Source organism: Schistocerca gregaria, chromosome 3 (genome assembly GCF_023897955.1).
Source record: "Schistocerca gregaria isolate iqSchGreg1 chromosome 3, iqSchGreg1.2, whole genome shotgun sequence".
NCBI lineage: Eukaryota > Metazoa > Arthropoda > Insecta > Orthoptera > Acrididae > Schistocerca > Schistocerca gregaria.
The window spans coordinates 2533390-2554572 of record NC_064922.1 but is presented as its reverse complement, the minus strand read 5'-3'; the positions used below and the strand labels follow the sequence as shown (position 1 = coordinate 2554572).

The window sequence follows — 21183 nt, the reverse complement described above, 5'->3', positions numbered from 1 at the left end:
CTACGTCTCAATCAGTCGCAAGAAAACTGTATTTGAAGGTGAAGATGATTTTGTAGACATGTGTGAAAGTCATGTTCTGCAGTGCAGGTGGTTTTGTTCGGAGAGAACATCGGCTACATGTCAGATGTGTAGCCAAGCAGTAATGGGTCGCCATAGATGCAAATATTAGTTCAGTTCCGCTTCAGACGCCGTGCAGTGTGGACGTGCCTATTCTTCCGCTCCGCCGTAGCGTTACGTTTAGTGGGATATCGTTTGTTTACGTGTAGTGTTGTACCTTCTGTAAGTTTTTCTCCGTCGTTGTTTCGTTCCTTGTGTTACTTTCTGTGTGTATTTCAGTGTTTTTGTTTAGCGGTTTAGACCGCGTAGTTTTTGAAAATGTCGTCTCAGGTTATTCCTCGTTAGGCTACAGTTAGTTTTGCTTTCGACAAGTCCACCCGCCATGTGCAACCTAGTTCCCTTGAGATTCATGATTGGTTAGTAGATACCTTTGGCATTAATTCGGATCAGGTGCGCACTGCCTATTTTGATACAGAACTCTATGTTTTCTTTTTTAAATTTATGGACCCCCTTCAGGTTGATAAAATTATTTCCAAATTTGGTCATCAGGTTCTCTTTCGGCATCGGGATGATTCTGTCAGTACCGTACTGCTTTCAAATGGTTCCATTACGTACACCAGTGTTCGTGTTTACAACCTTCCGCCGGAGGTGGATAATGTGTATCTTAAGGAGGGTTTACTCAAGTATGGTGATGTTAAGAGTATTCGCCTTGAACGCTGGTCCAGCCAACATCGTCTGCAGTGTTACAGTGGTATTCGTTCCGTCGAAATGCACGTGAAGCACAATATTCCCTCGCACCTGCAGATCGGTGTATATCGTGTCCATGTAACATATAGTGGTCAGGTTGGCACCTGTTTCTTGTGTAATGAGAGTGGCCACGTGCGTACCGACTGTCCGCGGAGGGTTTTTGTGTTAAACAATTCTCTCGAACAGCGTCGCAAGTTAACGGTCGCTGACCTCGTTGCCGGTGGTTCTGCTCTTGGTGTCGAACAGTCCAGTGGTAGTAGCGCCCCGCCGCAGGTTTTGCACGCCCCTGACACAGAATTTCCTCCTTTGCGTGCTAAATCTGCTGTTGTTCCGTCTGTTCCTCAGGTGGGTGTGCCGCTTTTGAATAATAAACGGCGTCGCGCACAAGATGGAAATAGTACGGATGAGGATCTCCCCGAGATGCCCCAATCCGAGAGACCGACATCCTCCGAGCCACAGAGTAGTGTAGATGCTCCCTGTTCTCCAGAAGTAGCTGTTCCGGTAGCGGCTGCTGACGCCCCTCCGGCATCCGACGCGGCTTCTCTCGAGTCGGCTCGTCGGTCGGGCCTGTTGGCGCCGCCTTCCGAACCGACTTCGTTGTCACAACAAGTTGAGCCGCAACAACTTCCTGCTTCGCTGCCCCACACCTCTGCCAGCGGAGCTGCTCCGCTTCCTTCCAACTTAGCAGTTTCTGAGCTTCCTGCTCACGTTTCGCCTCCGTGTAGTCCATGTTTGCCGGAAGCTAATACTGGTGTAGACCAGTCCGTTTCGTCGGATGTTTCCCCCGCGACCCCGGACCCTGACTGTGGACCGGCGCGGGTGTTGTCAGATACAGAACTTGACCCTCCTACGTCACCGGCGGCTGCCGCTTCCTTGCCCGTCAGCCGACGCAAGTTGCGCGTTCAGCCGAACGTCAATGCTGTTCGTAAAAAAACCGAAACGTAAGGGATCCGCGGAAGGGGGTAGCAGTCCCCTTCCCTAGGATGCCTCCGTCTCCCCTGCTATGGACTGTGATGTTGATGCGTCGGTGTAGGTGATTTCTTCCCTCGCTTTTCTCTCCATGGTTCAAGCATACACCTTTCTTACCTTAAATGTTAACCGTATTGAGTCCGACGTTCGCATTGCCTCTTTGCGGCAGTTTCTTTACGACTCCTGTGCGGACGTAGTATTTTTGCAGGAAGTATTGTTTTCTGATCTCTCTCTACCTGGATTTCAAACTGTTTTTAATGTCGCACCGGAGAATTCAACAGGAACTGCTCTTTTCTTTCGAGAAGGTATTCCTATTACTGACATTGAATTCCTTGACTCTGGCCGTGGGATTGGTTGTCGTCTTTTTGATCTCCACCTAGTTGTTTTGTATGCCCCCTCTGGTTCGGGTCGCACTGTGGCTCGATCGCGCTTTTATAAGGAAGAGCTTATTTATCTTTTGCGCAAGAGTCCTCGGAGTCTCCTGCTCGGAGGCGGTTTTAATTGTGTTTTACGCCCCGAAGACCAGTCCCCCAATTTTAATTATGGCCGAGATTTACATGACTTGGTTCGTACGATGCACCTGCGTGATGTTTGGGAACACAAATATCCCACCCTGGTGAAATTTTCGTATTTTACCGCGCCCTCATGCAGTAGACTCGACAGATTCTACTTCTCTGACTTTTTATGTGATAACATTCTTTCTGTCGATGTTATTCCTACTAGTTTTTCTGACCATTGTGCTTTTACTGCAACTGTAAATCTTAGTCACCAACCAGCAAAACTTTATCGTTCCCAGTGGATGTTAGATGTTTCCCACCTTGCCGACAGTGCCATTGATGAAGTTGTAAGTGCCGTGTGGGAGCGATGTCTTCGCTCCGTCCCGCGTTACCCCTCCTTGCTCGTTTGGTGGACTGCGTTTGCCAAGCCCAAGATTCGTCAGACTTTTATTTTTTACTGTGCCGCAAGGGCGCGTGATTTTAAGTACACGTATGAATTTTACTACTCTGTCCTGCGTGAACTGTATGACGCGGCGGGTCCTTCTCCTCTGCGGATCCATGATGTTCGTCGTATTAAAGCCAAGCTCTTGACCCTCAAACGACGACAGTTGGATGGTCTGCGAGTAAAGTCGAAACCTCACTCTCTTGTTGAAGGTGAACTGACTTCTTTGTACCACCTGCTGCGGCATCAGACTCGACGTCCTTATGGTGGATGATGGACGACAGCTTATTGCACAGGAGGATATGACTCGTGCTCTTCATCAGTATTACGCTAATCTCTATTCTGCCGATGATTCTGGTGCGTCACTTTCTGATGATGTCCTTGAGGATCTTCCTGCGACGATCACGCCTGACGCGAACGGCGACTTTCTCCGGGAGTTGCAGGTAGATGATGTTTTTGATTTTATTGCTCACTCTCCGTCCGGTAAATCGCCGGGTCCAGACGGCCTGCCTAAAGAATTTTATCTGCGTTTTTGGCCTCTTTTGGGTGGCACTTTTACGCAGATTTTAAATGAGATTGTCAAGGGGATGGATGTGCCTGCCGATTTTAATGTAGGGAAAATTGTTTTAATTCCGAAGTCCACTGGTCGTTTATCTACTGCCAATCTTCGTCCGCTCACATTGCTGAACTTTGATTACAAGACAGCTGCTAGAGCACTCAATAGTCGATTGTCTTCACTGCTTCGGGGTGTGATTGATGCACATCAATGTTGTTTTCCTGGTAGATCTATTCTGACCCCAGTAGCCGAATATCGGGATGTTGTCTCGGTTGCGGCGGTTACAAACGTTCATTGTGCCTTTGCTTTCCTCGATTTTTATAAGGATTTTGATCACGTCAGTCATGTGTTTTTAGATCATGTTTTAGATACAATAGGTTTTAACGCTTCATCACGTGGTGTTCTTGGCAATTTGTATAGGGGAATAACTGCTCGGGTGTCAGTCAATGGGCAGCTGACGCCGCCCTTTGCTATCCGCCGAGGGGTACCTCAGGGTAGTCCGCTCTCTATGTCGCTATTCATATTGTCCCTGGAACCGCTGCTTCGGACTCTTGCTTTCAAGCTTCAGGGTATGACCCTCTCTGGTGGGAAGCTCACGGTTAAGGCGTACGCGGACGATGTCGTTGTTCTCCTCCGTCAACGTGATGATATCACATTGTTGAAAGGGGCAGTCGATGCATACTGTTGTGTCTCTGGAGCGCGTCTTAATCAGGGTAAGTGTAAGTTCCTTGATATTCGAGGGTTTCGCGATGCTGATGTTCCTTGGGCCACTTTTGTCGATCGCCATACGTCATTGGGGATTACCATTGATCGGTGTCCTATAAAAATGGCAGCTCTTAATTTAAATCTGTCACCGAGAAGATACAGGGGGCTCTGATGGTCCATGAGCAGCGCTCTGCTACCATTTTGCAAAAAGTCAGAATTTTAGACACATACGTGTTATGTAAAGCCTATTATGTTGCTCAGCTGTTCCCCCTTCCCATTATGGTGGCGAAAAGGTTGCGCCAATTGTCTAGCAGGTTTATATGGAAGGGTCATCTATTCAAGTTGCGTTACGAGGTTATGATGAAACCGCGTATCTCCGGAGGCTTGGGCCTCACTGACATTACTCGCAAGGCATCTGCCTTGTACGTCCGCCGTACGACTCTAATTGTTACGCAAGAAGTGACTTCAATTACATCCAGACTTTTTACTGTTGTGCGTCCGAAGAGCCTTGCTCCACCTGTCGACGTCGGTCGCCTCAATTTTAAGTTGAAACACGTACGGGAATTTTATATTGCGGTTAGTTACCTCGGTGACGTCTTCTTGCGACGACCGGTGCCAACAACCAAGAGCTTGATTGCCCGTTGGGAGGGGCTGGCAGGTCCCAATCCAATCGAACTGGCGTCTCCATCAGTGTCCTGGAAGAACGTCTGGAAGAATGTTAGTCTGCCGATCCACACTATGGCTGTGGCGTCCACGTGGTGTAGGGTAGTTAATGGTTTGGTCCCCACCAACGTACGACTGCACCGTATTGGTCTTTCTGACATGGACAACTGCACTCGGTGTGGTCTCCTGGACACACTTGTGCATCGATTCACCTGCAGTGGGCACCTTGCTAATTGGATTTGGCTCAGGAAACAACTGGCTTTTGTCACTAGGAATGCCGAAACCGCTTATACCATTGACATCATCGTACGGCCCGATTCTTCCTTTTATCCGCGAACGAAGCTCAATACCGTTATGTGGTTGCTTGGACACTTCGTACATTTTGTTATTAGTTGTCATGAAGAGGATGAACACCTAACGTTTCGACAGTACATTCTTACTGCTTACTGGAACCGATTGCGCATGCCAGGACCCCGTGAAGATTTTGCAAATATGCTTAGCCTGACATTTGAAAGGGAGGGTGTTGGCTAAGGTCGCCTGTGTTAGCCGATTTCCTATATACTGTTTCTGGATTTGCCACCTTTCTGTAAACTACTTTTCTAAACCTGGACTGAAGTTTTCGTGGATATTTAGGACGAACAAGAAAAACGTGAGACCAAGAACCGAGACAGTAGGGGAAAGTACGACACCGTAGTACAGGTGCCATTCGGAAACAGGACGGTGGAGTCATCGTGGCCAGGCCTCGGGTTTCGACCCATGCCCGCTTTGTTTCCGCAGCCTGAATCTGAGTGCCACCCCTAAATTTTAAACAATGGCATATCAAGTAATACAAAACATAGAAAGGAAAAATAAAATGAAACAACAAGAAAAAGATGGTAAACAAAAAAAAAATGGATAAGGCGTCGGACTTCGGATCTGGAGATTACAGGTTCGAATGCTGTCACGCTCGCGTTTTATCAGTTCTGAAAAAGAAACATACCGTTTTAATGTAGCAATTGAGCAGTACAAAACCGTATAAATGTTGCTGTTGACCATTTTCAGCTTGAAAAAAAAAAAAAAAAAGTGGTAGGGCATTGGTCTAGTAAACCAGGGGTCGTGAGTTCCATCCTCACAGGAGGAAGACGAATTTTGGAAATCAGTTGCGCCTCATGGCCGTATAGCAAACAGTATCTGTGATGACGAACAATTAGCGACAGGCGTTTTATTAAGAATTACTCTCAGATGTGATTAAGGCGAATGGCGCAGATAAAGCATTTGCCAAAGCCGTACGGCATAAGGTGGGACGAGGCAGTCTGAATTACATTTTATAGATGTATTTCTCACAAATCTCGGAGCCTCTCGCGGTCGTCGTCGCCGCCGCCGCTTCTGCAGAAGTAGCAAATAGCCATCGTAGCAAATGCGGCGAGGGGCACCCTGCCATCGATTCCGAATGCGCAAAGTGTGTGGTCTTGTTTTCCTGTCTATGTTTGGTCGGTCTCGTAAGAGGTTGAATGTAACGAATGGGTGGGAAAGAATAAGGGGCAGCGGCTGTGTGGAACGAAAACACAATTCCTCAGGGGGTGTGAGCGTTTCGAGATGAGTCGTATATAAGTAATACTTAGTCGTCAGTGACCGTGTGGCCTAATGGATAAGGCGTCGGACTTCGGATCCGAAGATTGCAGGTTCGAATCCTGTCACGGTCGTGTTTTTCCAGTTCTGAAAAAGAAACATACCGTTTTAATGTAGCAATTGTGCAGTACGAAACCGTCTGAATATTGCTGTTGACCATTATGTGCTTGGACATGGTCTTGAGTTTGAAACACACACAACAAGACCGGTGTTAACTAGCGAAATGATCGGCAGAGTGCCCTCAACGCTAGGTTCGACTGGCACTTGCACATCTAAAACCACGTCGGAAAGTAACTCGTTCAGCTTTTGAGTCACGTAAAGTATATGTGTTAATATTGACGCCGCTAGGTCTGCAGATTGTCATGCAATTCCTTTACCTCTCAGAAATGATTATGAAATAAAAGTGAAGTACGAGACGAGTGTGACGTTAGGAAAACATTAGGCAGCATGGAGAGATTCTGTATGGGACCAACCAACCCAAACGAGTACTGTGTGATCTGCTACCCAGCAGGTATCCAACGAAGCAGCACAGCTAGCTCAGTCGGTATAGCATGAAATTCTTAATCACAGTGTCAAGGGTTCGAGCCCTACGCTGGGCGGAACGGAATTTTTCTCCGCTGCAGACGTAAATTACCGATTTTCTGATTAACGTGATGTAATGGAAATAGCAACTTTAAAACTAGCCTACGTCTCAATCAGTCGCAAGAAAACTGTATTTGAAGGTGAAGGTGATTTTGTAGACATGTGTGAAAGTCATGTTCTGAAGTGCAAGTTGTTTTGGTTGGAGAGAACACGGCTACGTGTCAGATGTGTAGCCAAGCAGTAATGGGTCGCCATAGCTGCAAATATTAGTCGAAAATATGAAGTGTTGTCAGCTGAAGTCGGATGATTCAGACGACCGTACGGACGAAGTACGCATAAGTGCCGCTAGGCAGCGCCTGTTTAGCTCAGTGGTAGGGCATTGGTCTAGTAAACCAGGGTTCGTGAGTTCCATCCTCACAGGAGGAAGACGAATTTTGGAAATCAGTTGCGCGTCATGGCCGTATAGCAAACAGTATCTGTGATGACGAACAATTAGCGACAGGCGTTTTATTAAGAATTACTCTCAGATGTGATTAAGGCGAATGGCGCAGATAAAGCATTTGCCAAAGCCGTACGGCATAAGGTGGGACGAGGCAGTCTGAATTACATTTTATAGATGTATTTCTCACAAATCTCGGAGCCTCTCGCGGTCGTCGTCGCCGCCGCCGCTTCTGCAGAAGTAGCAAATGGTCGTCGTAGCAAATGCGGCGAGGGACACCCTGCCATCGATTCCGAATGCGCAAAGTGTGTGGTCTTGTTTCCTGTCTATGTTTGGTCGGTCTCGTAAGAGGTTGAATGTAACGAATCGGTGGGAAAGAGTAAGGGGCAGCGGCTGTGTGGAACGAAAACACAATTCCTCAGGGGGTGTGAGCGTTTTGAGATGAGTCGTAGATAAGTTACACTTGGTCGTCAGTGACCGTGTGGCCTAATGGATAAGGCGTCGGACTTCGGATCCGAAGATTGCAGGTTGGATTCCTGTCACCGTCGTGTTTTTCCAGTTATGAAAAACAAACATAACGTTTTAATGTATCAATTGTGCAGTACGAAACCGTCTGAATGTTGCTGTTGACCATTTTGTGCTTGGAGCTGGTCTTGAGCTTGAAACACACACAACAAGACCGGTGTTAACTAGCGAAATGGTCGGCAGAGTGCCCTCACCGCGAGGTTTGACTGGCACTTGCACATCTAAAAGAACGTCGGAAAGTAACTCGTTCGGCTTTTGAGTCACGTCAAGTATATGTGTTAATTTTGACGCCGCTTTCTCTGCAGATTGTCATGCAATTCCTTAACCTCTCAGAAACGATTATGAAATAAAAAAGAAGTACGTGACGAGTGTGGTGTTAGGAAAACATTAGGAAGCATGGAGAGATTCTGTATGGGACCAACCAACCCAAACGAGTACTGTGTGATCTGCTACCCAGCAGGTATCCAACGAGGCAGCACTGCTAGCTCAGTCGGTAGAGCATGATATTCTTAATCACAGTGTCGTGGGTTCGAGAACTACGCTGGGACGAACGTAATTTTTTTCTGCTGCAGATGTAAATTACCGATTTTCTGATTAACGTGATGTAATGGAAATAGCAACTTTAAAATTTGCCTACGTCTCCATCAGTCGCAAGAAAACTGTACTTGAAGGTGAAGGTGATTTTGTAGACATGTGTGAAAGTCATGTACTGAAGTGCAGGTGGTTTTCTTTGGAGAGAACATCGGCTACGTGTCAGATGTGTAGCCAAGCAGTAATGGGTCGCCATAGCTGCAAATATTAGTCGAAAATATGAAGTGTTCTCAGCTGATGTCTGATGAATCAGACGACCGTACGGACGAAGTACGCAAAAGTTCCGCTAGGCCGCGCCTCTTTAGCTCAGTGGTAGAGCACTGGTCTAGTAAACCAGGAGTCGTGAGTTCCATCCTCACAGGAGGAAGACGAATTTTGGAAATCAGTTGCGCGTCATGGCCGTATAGCAAACAGTATCTGTGATGACGAACAATTAGCGAGAGGCGTTTTATTAAGAATTACTCTCAGATGTGATTAAGGCGAATGGCGCTGATAAAGCATTTGCCAAAGCGGTACGGCATAAGGTGGGACGAGGCAGTCTGAATTACATTTTATAGATGTATTTCTCACAAATCTCTGAGCCTCTCGCGGTCGTCGTCGTCGTCGTACGTCGTCGCCGCCGCCGCCGCTTCTGCAGAAGTAGCAAATGGCCATCGTAGCAAATGCGGCGAGGGACACCCTGCCATCGATTCCGAATGCGCAAAGTGTGTGGTCTTGTTTTCCTGTCTATGTTTGGTCGGTCTCGTAAGAGGTTGAATGTAACGAATGGGTGGGAAAGAGTAAGGGGCAGCGGCTGTGTGGAACGAAAACACAATTCCTCACGGGGTGTGAGCGTTTCGAGATGAGTCGTATATCAGTTATACTCGGTCGTCAGTGACCGTGTGGCCTAATGGATAAGGCGTCGGACTTCGGATCCGAAGATTGCAGGTTCGAATCCTATCACGGTCGTGTTTTTCCAGTTCTGAAAAAGAAACATACCGTTTTAATGTAGCAATTGTGCAGTACGAAACCGTCTGAATGTTGCTGTTGGCCATTTTGTGCTTGTAGATGGTCTTGAGCTTGAAACACACACAACAAGACCGGTGTTAACTAGCGAAATGGTTGGCAAGTGCCCTCACCGCGAGGTTTGACTGGCACTTGCACATCTAAAACAACGTCGGAAAGTAACTCGTTCGGCTTTTCAGTCACGTCAAGTGTGTGTGTTAATTTTGACGCCGCTAGCTCTGCAGATTGTCATGCAATTCCTTTACCTCTCAGAAATGATTATGAAATAAAAGTGAAGTACGTGACGAGTGTGACGTTAGAAAAACATTAGGCAGCATGGAGAGATTCTGTATGGGACCAACCAACCCAAACGAGTACTGTGTGATCTGCTACCCAGCAGGTATCCAACGAGGCAGCACGGCTAGCTCAGTCGGTAGAGCATGAGACTCTTAATCACAGGGTCGTGGGTTCGAGCCCTTCGCTGGGCGGATCGGAATTTTTCTCCGCTGCAGATGTAAATTACCGATTTTCTGATTACCGTTATGTAATGGAAATAGCAACTTTAAAATTTGCCTACGTCTCCATCAGTCGCAAGAAAACTGTATTTGAAGGTGAAGGTGATTTTGTAGACATGTGTGAAAGTCATGTTCTGCAGTGCAGGTGGTTTTGTTCGGAGAGAACATCGGCTACGTGTCAGATGTGTAGCCAAGCAGTAATGGGTCGCCATAGATGCAAATATTAGTTCAGTTCCGCTTCAGACGCCGTGCAGTGTGGACGTGCCTAGTCTTCCGCTCCGCCGTAGCGTTACGTTTAGTGGGATATCGTTTGTTTACGTGTAGTGTTGTACCTTCTGTAAGTTTTTCTCCGTCGTTGTTTCGTTCCTTGTGTTTTTTTTTGTGTGTATTTCAGTGTTTTTGTTTAGCGGTTTAGACCGCGTAGTTTTTGAAAATGTCGTCTCAGGTTATTCCTCGTCAGGCTACAGTTAGTTTTGCTTTCGACAAGTCCACCCGCCATGTGCAACCTAGATCCCTTGAGATTCATGATTGGTTAGTAGGTACCTTTGGCATTAATTCGGATCGGGTGCGCACTGCCTATTTTGATACAGAACTCTATGTTTTCTTTGTTAAATTTATGGACCCCCTTCAGGTTGATAAAATTATTTCCAAATGTGGTCATCAGGTTCTCTTTCGGCATCGGGATGATTCTGTCAGTACCGTACTGCTTTCAAATGGTTCCATTACGTACACCAGTGTTCGTGTTTACAACCTTCCGCCGGAGGTGGATAATGTGTATCTTAAGGAGGGTTTACTCAAGTATGGTGATGTTAAGAGTATTCGCCTTGAACGCTGGTCCAGCCAACATCGTCTGCAGTGTTACAGTGGTATTCGTTCCGTCGAAATGCACGTGAAGCAGAATATTCCCTCGTACCTGCAGATCGGTGGATATCGTGTCCATGTAACATATAGTGGTCAGGTTGGCACCTGTTTCTTGTGTAATGAGAGTGGCCACGTGCGTACCGACTGTCCGCGGAGGGTTTTTGTGTTAAACAATTCTCTCGAACAGCGTCGCAAGTTAACGGTCGCTGACCTCGTTGCCGGTGGTTCTGCTCTTGGTGTCGAACAGTCCAGTGGTAGTAGCGCCCCGCCGCAGGTTTTGCACGCCCCTGACACAGAATTTCCTCCTTTGCGTGCTAAATCTGCTGTTGTTCCGTCTGTTCCTCAGGTGGGTGTGCCGCTTTTGAATAATAAACGGCGTCGCGCACAAGATGGAAATAGTACGGATGAGGATCTCCCCGAGATGCCCCAATCCGAGAGACCGACATCCTCCGAGCCACAGAGTAGTGTAGATGCTCCCTGTTCTCCAGAAGTAGCTGTTCCGGTAGCGGCTGCTGACGCCCCTCCGGCATCCGACGCGGCTTCTCTCGAGTCGGCTCGTCGGTCGGGCCTGTTGGCGCCGCCTTCCGAACCGACTTCGTTGTCACAACAAGTTGAGCCGCAACAACTTCCTGCTTCGCTGCCCCACACCTCTGCCAGCGGAGCTGCTCCGCTTCCTTCCAACTTAGCAGTTTCTGAGCTTCCTGCTCACGTTTCGCCTCCGTGTAGTCCATGTTTGCCGGAAGCTAATACTGGTGTAGACCAGTCCGTTTCGTCGGATGTTTCCCCCGCGACCCCGGACCCTGACTGTGGACCGGCGCGGGTGTTGTCAGATACAGAACTTGACCCTCCTACGTCACCGGCGGCTGCCGCTTCCTTGCCCGTCAGCCGACGCAAGTTGCGCGTTCAGCCGAACGTCAATGCTGTTCGTAAAAAACCGAAACGTAAGGGATCCGCGGAAGGGGGTAGCAGTCCCCTTCCCTAGGATGCCTCCGTCTCCCCTGCTATGGACTGTGATGTTGATGCGTCGGTGTAGGTGATTTCTTCCCTCGCTTTTCTCTCCATGGTTCAAGCATACACCTTTCTTACCTTAAATGTTAACCGTATTGAGTCCGACGTTCGCATTGCCTCTTTGCGGCAGTTTCTTTACGACTCCTGTGCGGACGTAGTATTTTTGCAGGAAGTATTGTTTTCTGATCTCTCTCTACCTGGATTTCAAACTGTTTTTAATGTCGCACCGGAGAATTCAACAGGAACTGCTCTTTTCTTTCGAGAAGGTATTCCTATTACTGACATTGAATTCCTTGACTCTGGCCGTGGGATTGGTTGTCGTCTTTTTGATCTCCACCTAGTTGTTTTGTATGCCCCCTCTGGTTCGGGTCGCACTGTGGCTCGATCGCGCTTTTATAAGGAAGAGCTTATTTATCTTTTGCGCAAGAGTCCTCGGAGTCTCCTGCTCGGAGGCGGTTTTAATTGTGTTTTACGCCCCGAAGACCAGTCCCCCAATTTTAATTATGGCCGAGATTTACATGACTTGGTTCGTACGATGCACCTGCGTGATGTTTGGGAACACAAATATCCCACCCTGGTGAAATTTTCGTATTTTACCGCGCCCTCATGCAGTAGACTCGACAGATTCTACTTCTCTGACTTTTTATGTGATAACATTCTTTCTGTCGATGTTATTCCTACTAGTTTTTCTGACCATTGTGCTTTTACTGCAACTGTAAATCTTAGTCACCAACCAGCAAAACTTTATCGTTCCCAGTGGATGTTAGATGTTTCCCACCTTGCCGACAGTGCCATTGATGAAGTTGTAAGTGCCGTGTGGGAGCGATGTCTTCGCTCCGTCCCGCGTTACCCCTCCTTGCTCGTTTGGTGGACTGCGTTTGCCAAGCCCAAGATTCGTCAGACTTTTATTTTTTACTGTGCCGCAAGGGCGCGTGATTTTAAGTACACGTATGAATTTTACTACTCTGTCCTGCGTGAACTGTATGACGCGGCGGGTCCTTCTCCTCTGCGGATCCATGATGTTCGTCGTATTAAAGCCAAGCTCTTGACCCTCAAACGACGACAGTTGGATGGTCTGCGAGTAAAGTCGAAACCTCACTCTCTTGTTGAAGGTGAACTGACTTCTTTGTACCACCTGCTGCGGCATCAGACTCGACGTCCTTATGGTGGATGATGGACGACAGCTTATTGCACAGGAGGATATGACTCGTGCTCTTCATCAGTATTACGCTAATCTCTATTCTGCCGATGATTCTGGTGCGTCACTTTCTGATGATGTCCTTGAGGATCTTCCTGCGACGATCACGCCTGACGCGAACGGCGACTTTCTCCGGGAGTTGCAGGTAGATGATGTTTTTGATTTTATTGCTCACTCTCCGTCCGGTAAATCGCCGGGTCCAGACGGCCTGCCTAAAGAATTTTATCTGCGTTTTTGGCCTCTTTTGGGTGGCACTTTTACGCAGATTTTAAATGAGATTGTCAAGGGGATGGATGTGCCTGCCGATTTTAATGTAGGGAAAATTGTTTTAATTCCGAAGTCCACTGGTCGTTTATCTACTGCCAATCTTCGTCCGCTCACATTGCTGAACTTTGATTACAAGACAGCTGCTAGAGCACTCAATAGTCGATTGTCTTCACTGCTTCGGGGTGTGATTGATGCACATCAATGTTGTTTTCCTGGTAGATCTATTCTGACCCCAGTAGCCGAATATCGGGATGTTGTCTCGGTTGCGGCGGTTACAAACGTTCATTGTGCCTTTGCTTTCCTCGATTTTTATAAGGATTTTGATCACGTCAGTCATGTGTTTTTAGATCATGTTTTAGATACAATAGGTTTTAACGCTTCATCACGTGGTGTTCTTGGCAATTTGTATAGGGGAATAACTGCTCGGGTGTCAGTCAATGGGCAGCTGACGCCGCCCTTTGCTATCCGCCGAGGGGTACCTCAGGGTAGTCCGCTCTCTATGTCGCTATTCATATTGTCCCTGGAACCGCTGCTTCGGACTCTTGCTTTCAAGCTTCAGGGTATGACCCTCTCTGGTGGGAAGCTCACGGTTAAGGCGTACGCGGACGATGTCGTTGTTCTCCTCCGTCAACGTGATGATATCACATTGTTGAAAGGGGCAGTCGATGCATACTGTTGTGTCTCTGGAGCGCGTCTTAATCAGGGTAAGTGTAAGTTCCTTGATATTCGAGGGTTTCGCGATGCTGATGTTCCTTGGGCCACTTTTGTCGATCGCCATACGTCATTGGGGATTACCATTGATCGGTGTCCTATAAAAATGGCAGCTCTTAATTTAAATCTGTCACCGAGAAGATACAGGGGGCTCTGATGGTCCATGAGCAGCGCTCTGCTACCATTTTGCAAAAAGTCAGAATTTTAGACACATACGTGTTATGTAAAGCCTATTATGTTGCTCAGCTGTTCCCCCTTCCCATTATGGTGGCGAAAAGGTTGCGCCAATTGTCTAGCAGGTTTATATGGAAGGGTCATCTATTCAAGTTGCGTTACGAGGTTATGATGAAACCGCGTATCTCCGGAGGCTTGGGCCTCACTGACATTACTCGCAAGGCATCTGCCTTGTACGTCCGCCGTACGACTCTAATTGTTACGCAAGAAGTGACTTCAATTACATCCAGACTTTTTACTGTTGTGCGTCCGAAGAGCCTTGCTCCACCTGTCGACGTCGGTCGCCTCAATTTTAAGTTGAAACACGTACGGGAATTTTATATTGCGGTTAGTTACCTCGGTGACGTCTTCTTGCGACGACCGGTGCCAACAACCAAGAGCTTGATTGCCCGTTGGGAGGGGCTGGCAGGTCCCAATCCAATCGAACTGGCGTCTCCATCAGTGTCCTGGAAGAACGTCTGGAAGAATGTTAGTCTGCCGATCCACACTATGGCTGTGGCGTCCACGTGGTGTAGGGTAGTTAATGGTTTGGTCCCCACCAACGTACGACTGCACCGTATTGGTCTTTCTGACATGGACAACTGCACTCGGTGTGGTCTCCTGGACACACTTGTGCATCGATTCACCTGCAGTGGGCACCTTGCTAATTGGATTTGGCTCAGGAAACAACTGGCTTTTGTCACTAGGAATGCCGAAACCGCTTATACCATTGACATCATCGTACGGCCCGATTCTTCCTTTTATCCGCGAACGAAGCTCAATACCGTTATGTGGTTGCTTGGACACTTCGTACATTTTGTTATTAGTTGTCATGAAGAGGATGAACACCTAACGTTTCGACAGTACATTCTTACTGCTTACTGGAACCGATTGCGCATGCCAGGACCCCGTGAAGATTTTGCAAATATGCTTAGCCTGACATTTGAAAGGGAGGGTGTTGGCTAAGGTCGCCTGTGTTAGCCGATTTCCTATATACTGTTTCTGGATTTGCCACCTTTCTGTAAACTACTTTTCTAAACCTGGACTGAAGTTTTCGTGGATATTTAGGACGAACAAGAAAAACGTGAGACCAAGAACCGAGACAGTAGGGGAAAGTACGACACCGTAGTACAGGTGCCATTCGGAAACAGGACGGTGGAGTCATCGTGGCCAGGCCTCGGGTTTCGACCCATGCCCGCTTTGTTTCCGCAGCCTGAATCTGAGTGCCACCCCTAAATTTTAAACAATGGCATATCAAGTAATACAAAACATAGAAAGGAAAAATAAAATGAAACAACAAGAAAAAGATGGTAAACAAAAAAAAAAATGGATAAGGCGTCGGACTTCGGATCTGGAGATTACAGGTTCGAATGCTGTCACGCTCGCGTTTTATCAGTTCTGAAAAAGAAACATACCGTTTTAATGTAGCAATTGAGCAGTACAAAACCGTATAAATGTTGCTGTTGACCATTTTCAGCTTGAAAAAAAAAAAAAAGTGGTAGGGCATTGGTCTAGTAAACCAGGGGTCGTGAGTTCCATCCTCACAGGAGGAAGACGAATTTTGGAAATCAGTTGCGCCTCATGGCCGTATAGCAAACAGTATCTGTGATGACGAACAATTAGCGACAGGCGTTTTATTAAGAACTACTCTCAGATGTGATTAAGGCGAATGGCGAAGATAAAGCATTTGCCAAAGCGGTACGGCATAAGGTGGGACGAGGCAGTCTGAATTACATTTTATAGATGTATTTCTCACAAATCTCGGAGCCTCTCGCGGTCGTCGTCGCCGCCGCCGCTTCTTCAGAAGTAGCAAATGGCCATCGTAGCAAATGCGGCGAGGGACACCCTGCCATCGATTCCGAATGCGCAAAGTGTGTGGTCTTGTTTTCCTGTCTATGTTTGGTCGGTCTCGTAAGAGGTTGAATGTAACGAATGGGTGGGAAAGAATAAGGGGCAGCGGCTGTGTGGAACGAAAACACAATTCCTCAGGGGGTGTGAGCGTTTCGAGATGAGTCGGATATAAGTAATACTTAGTCGTCAGTGACCGTGTGGCCTAATGGATAAGGCGTCGGACTTGGGATCCGAAGATTGCAGGTTCGAATCCTGTCACGGTCGTGTTTTTCCAGTTCTGAAATACAAACGTCCCGTCTTAATGTAGCAATTGTGCAGTACGAAACCGTCTGAATATGGCTGTTGACCATTATGTGCTTGGAGATGGTCTTGAGTTTGAAAAACACACAACAAGACCTGTGTTAACTAGCGAAATGATCGGCAGAGTGCCCTCACCGCGAGATTTGACTGGCACTTGCACATCTAAAACAACGTCGGAAAGTAACTCGTTCAGCTTTTGAGTCACGTAAAGTATATGTGTTAATTTTGACGCTGCTGGCTCTGCAGATTGTCATGCAATTCCTTTACCTCTCAGAAATGATTATGAAATAAAAGTGAAGTACGTGACGAGTGTGACGTTAGGAAAATATTATGCAGCATGGAGAGATTCTGTATGGGACCACCCAACCCAAACGAGTACAGTGTGATCTCCTACCCAGCAGGTATCCAACGAGGCAACACAGCTGGCTCAGTCGGTGCAGCATGAGACTCTTATTCACAGGGTCGTGGGTTCGAGCCCTACGCTGGGCGGAACGGAATTATTTTCCGCTGCAGATGTAAATTACCGATTTTCTGATTAACGTGATGTAATGGAAATAGCAACTTTAAAATTTGCCTACGTCTCCATCAGTCGCAAGAAAACTGTATTTGAAGGTGAAGGTGATTTTGTAGACATGTGTGAAAGTCATGTTCTGAAGTGCAGGTGGTTTTGTTTGGAGAGAACATCGGCTACGTGTCAGATGTGTAGCCAAGCAGTAATGGGTCGCCATAGCTGCAAATATTAGTCGAAAATATGAAGTGTTGTCAGCTGAAGTCTTATGATTCAGACGACCTTACGGACGAAGTACGCAAAAGTGCCGCTAGGCGGTGCCTGTTTAGCTCAGTGGTAGAGCATTGGTCTAGTAAACCAGGGTTTGTGAGTTCCATCCTCAGAGGAGGAAGACGAATCTTGGAAATCAGTTGCGCATCGTGGCCGTATAGCAAACAGTATCTGTGATGAGGAACAATTAGCGACAGTCGTATAATTAAGAACTAATCTCAGATGTGATTAAGGCGAATGGCGCAGATAAAGCATTTGCTAAAGCAGTACGGCATAAGGTGGGACGAGGCACTCTGAATTACATTTAATAGATGTCTTTCTCACAAATCTCAGAGCCTGTCGTCGTCGTCGTCGTCGTCGTCGTCGTCGTCGTCGTCGTCGTCGTCGTCGCCGCCGCCGCCGCCGCCGCTTCTGCAGAAGTAGCAAATGGCCATCGTAGCAAATGCGGCGAGGGACACCCTGCCATCGATTCCGAATGCGCAAAGTGTGTGGTCTTGTTTTCCTGTCTATGTTTGGTAGGTCTCGTAAGAGGTTGAATGTAACGAATGGGTGGGAAAGAGTAAGGGGCAGCGGCTGTGTGGAACGAAAACACAATTCCTCAGGGGCGTGAGCGTCTCGGGATGAGTCGTATATAAGTTTTGCTTGGTCGTCAGTGACTATGTGGCCTAATGGATAAGGCGTCGGACTTCGGATCCGAAGATTGCAGGTTCGAATCCTGTCACGGTCGTGTTTTTCCAGTTCTGAAAAACAAACATACCGTTTTAATGTAGCAATTGTGCAGTACGAAACCGTCTGAATGTTGCTGTTGACCATTTTGTGCTTGGAGATGGTCTTGAACCTGAAACACACACAACAAGTCCGGTGTTAACTAGCGTAATGGTCGGCAGAGTGCCCTCACCGCGAGTTTTGACTGGCACTTGCACATCTAAAACAACGTCGGAAAGTAACTCGTTCGGCTTTTGAGTCACGTAAAGTATATGTGTCAATTTTGACGCCGCTAGCTCTGCAGATTGTCATGCAATTCCTTTACCTCTCAGAAATGATTATGAAATAAAAGTGAAGTACGTGACGAGTGTGACGTTAGGAAAACATTAGGCAGCATGGAGAGATTCTGTATGGGACCACCCAACCCAAACGAGTACAGTGTGATCTGCTACCCAGGAGGTATCCAACGAGGCAGCACGGCTAGATCAGTCGGTAGATCATGAGACTCTTATTCACACGGTCGTGGGTTCGAGCTCTACGCTGGGCTGAACGGAATTTTTCTCCGCTGCAGATGTAAATTACCGATTTTCTGATTAACGTCATGTAATGGAAATAGCAACTTTAAAATTTGCCTACGTCTCCATCAGTCGCAAGAAAACTGTATTTGAAGGTGAAGGTGATTTTGTAGACATGTGTGAAAGTCATGTTCTGAAGTGCAAGTTGTTTTGTGTTGGAGAGAACACGGCTACGTGTCAGATGTGTAGCCAAGCAGTAATGGGTCGCCATAGCTGCAAATATTAGTGGAAAATATGAAGTGTGGTCAGCTGAAGTCTGATGATTCAGACGACCGTACGGACAAAGTACGCAAAAGTGCCGCTAGGCGGCGCCTGTTTAGCTCAGTGGTAGAGCTTTGGTCTAGTAAACCAGGGTTCGTGAGTTCCATCCTCACAGGAGGAAGACGAATCTTGGAAATCAGTTGCGTATCGTGGCCGTATAGCAAACAGTATCTGCGATGAGGAACAATTAGCGACAGGCGCGTTATTAAGAATTACTCTCAGATGTGACTAATGCGAATGGCGCAGATAAAGTATTTGCCAAAGCAGTATGGCGTAGGGTGGGACGAGGCAGTCTGAATTACATTTTATAGATGTATTTCTCACAAATCTCAGAGCCTCTCGCGTTCGTCGTCGTCGTCGTCGTCGCCGCTGCCGCTTCTGAAGAAAGTAGCAAATGGCCATTGTAGCAAATGCGGCGACTGACACCCTGCCATCGATTCCGAATGCGCAAAGTGTGTGGTCTTGTTTTCCTGTCTATGTTTGGTCGGTCTCGTAAGAGGTTGAATGTAACGAATGGGTGGGAAAGAATAAGGAGCAGCGGCAGTGTGGAACGAAAACACAATTCCTCAGGGGGTGTGAGCGTTTCGAGATGAGTCGTATATAAGTTATACTTGGTCGTCAGTGACCGTGTGGCCTAATGGATAAGGCGTCGGACTTCGGATCCGAAGATTGTCGGTTCGAATCCTGTCACGGTCGTGTTTTTCAGGTTCTGAAAAAGAAACATACCGTTTTAATGTAGCAATTGAGCAGTACGAAACCGTCTGAATGTTGCTGTTGACCATTCTGTGCTTGGAGATGGTCTTGAGCCTGAAACACACACAACAAGACCGGTGTTAACTAGCGAAATGGTCGGCAGAATGCCCTCACCGCGAGTTTTGACTCGCACTTGCACATCTAAAACAACGTTGGGAAGTAACTCGTTCGGCTTTTGAGTCACATCAAGTATGTGTGTTAATTTTGACGCCGCTGGCTCTGCAGATTGTCATGCAATTCCTTTGCCTCTCAGAAATGATTATGGAATGAAAGTGAAGTACGTGACGAGTGTGACGTTAGGAAAAGATTAGGCAGCATGGAGAGATTCTGTATGGGAGCCCCCCCCCCCCCCCATCCCAAACGTGTACAGTGTGATCTGCTACCCAGCAAGTATCCAACGAGGCAGCACGGCTAGCTCAGTCGGTAGAGCATGAGACTCTTATTCACAGTGTTGTGGGTTCTAGCCCCACGCTGGGCGGAACGGAATTTTTTTCCGCTGCAGATGTAAATTACCGATTTTCTGATTAACGTGATGTAATGAAAATAGCAACTTAAAAATTTGCCTACGTCTCCATCAGTCGCAAGAAAACTGTATTTGAAGGTGAAGGTGATTTTGTAGACATGTGTGAAAGTCATGTTCTGAAGTGCAGGTGGTTTTGTTTGGAGAGAACATCGGCTATGTGTCAGATGTGTAGCCAAGAAGTAATGGGGCGCCATAGCTGCAAATATTAGTCGAAAATATGAAGTGTTGTCAGCTGAAGTCTGATGATTCAGACGACCGTACGGACGAAGTACGCAAAAGTGCCGCTAGGCGGCGCCTGTTTAGCTCAGTGGTAGAGCATTGGTCTAGTAAACCAGGGTTTGTGAGTTCCATCCTCACAGGAGGAAGACGAATCTTGGAAATCAGTTGCGCATCGTGGCCGTATAGCAAACAGTATCTGTGATGAGGAACAATTAGCGACAGTCGTATCATTAAGAATTACTCTCAGATGTGATTAAGGCGAATGGCGCAGATAAAGCATTTGCCAAAGCAGTACGGCGTCATCTTCGGCGTAACTCGAGAGGGTTGCGCGCTTCGATATTATTGTCGTTAATATCGAAGTGCTAGGAGTTTCAGTGATCGCTGCAGCTGCCGTTGTCCCGAGCCTTTGCCGCTGTTGGTCCCAGCCGCCGCCGCCGCCGGCGCCGGTCTCCCGCCGACGCCGGTTGCCGCCACCGTATCCGGTTCCTGCCGCTGCTGCTGTTGCCGACCGCCGCCGCCGGCGCCGCATCTGGTTCGTGCCGCCGCTGCCGCTGCTCGCCGCCGACGCCGCCGCCGGTTTCCACCGCCGCCGCCGGTTCCCGCCGCCGCCGCCGCCGCCGCCGCCGCCGCCGCCGCCGCCGCCGCTCCCTGCCCGTCTTTCGTTCTGTCGTCTCTGCTTACGTCTTACCCTTCCTCTTCGTCAGTCTCTTGTCCTTGTCCTTTGACTGTCCCCTGTTATTTTCCCTCTTTTCCCCTCTCCCACTTATCCTCTCACCATGACAACCCCCACAACTACCGCCACTACCACTGCAATGGTGTACACGTCCCGCTCACTTGCTACCACCACCATCACGTGGTGTGCTTAATCACCGCCTCCCCCATATATTCCCCCCCCTCCTCACTCTTCCCACCCCCGCTCCTTTTGTTGCTCCCTCCCCTGTTCCTACCCCCCATGCCTCACGTGACCCATTCCCTCCCCTCCCACATGTAACTCATGCCACCCCCGGCAGGGTTGTTGCCCGTCGGGCCACCACCCACGCCACACCATCATCATCGACATCACCATCACCATCACCATCG

The 21183-nt window shown here is 47.9% G+C and overlaps 8 non-coding genes across 8 annotated transcripts; all 8 read left to right on the top strand.

The window, feature by feature from the left end:
* The first annotated feature begins 6245 nt into the window (after window positions 1–6245).
* Window positions 6246–6318, top strand: Trnar-ucg (transfer RNA arginine (anticodon UCG)). The gene has a single exon. It is a non-coding gene; the product is annotated as a tRNA-Arg (tRNA).
* A 2358-nt stretch (window positions 6319–8676) lies between these two features.
* Trnat-agu (transfer RNA threonine (anticodon AGU)) lies at window positions 8677–8748 on the top strand. Its single transcript has one exon. It is a non-coding gene; the product is annotated as a tRNA-Thr (tRNA).
* Window positions 8749–9256: 508 nt separating this feature from the next.
* Trnar-ucg (transfer RNA arginine (anticodon UCG)) lies at window positions 9257–9329 on the top strand. The gene has a single exon. It is a non-coding gene; the product is annotated as a tRNA-Arg (tRNA).
* Window positions 9330–9780: 451 nt separating this feature from the next.
* On the top strand, window positions 9781–9853 carry Trnak-cuu (transfer RNA lysine (anticodon CUU)). The gene has a single exon. It is a non-coding gene; the product is annotated as a tRNA-Lys (tRNA).
* A 6327-nt stretch (window positions 9854–16180) lies between these two features.
* Window positions 16181–16253, top strand: Trnap-ugg (transfer RNA proline (anticodon UGG)). Its single transcript has one exon. It is a non-coding gene; the product is annotated as a tRNA-Pro (tRNA).
* Window positions 16254–17721: 1468 nt separating this feature from the next.
* Window positions 17722–17794, top strand: Trnar-ucg (transfer RNA arginine (anticodon UCG)). Its single transcript has one exon. It is a non-coding gene; the product is annotated as a tRNA-Arg (tRNA).
* Window positions 17795–19231: 1437 nt separating this feature from the next.
* Trnar-ucg (transfer RNA arginine (anticodon UCG)) lies at window positions 19232–19304 on the top strand. Its single transcript has one exon. It is a non-coding gene; the product is annotated as a tRNA-Arg (tRNA).
* Window positions 19305–19766: 462 nt separating this feature from the next.
* On the top strand, window positions 19767–19839 carry Trnak-cuu (transfer RNA lysine (anticodon CUU)). Its single transcript has one exon. It is a non-coding gene; the product is annotated as a tRNA-Lys (tRNA).
* Window positions 19840–21183: the final 1344 nt, after the last annotated feature.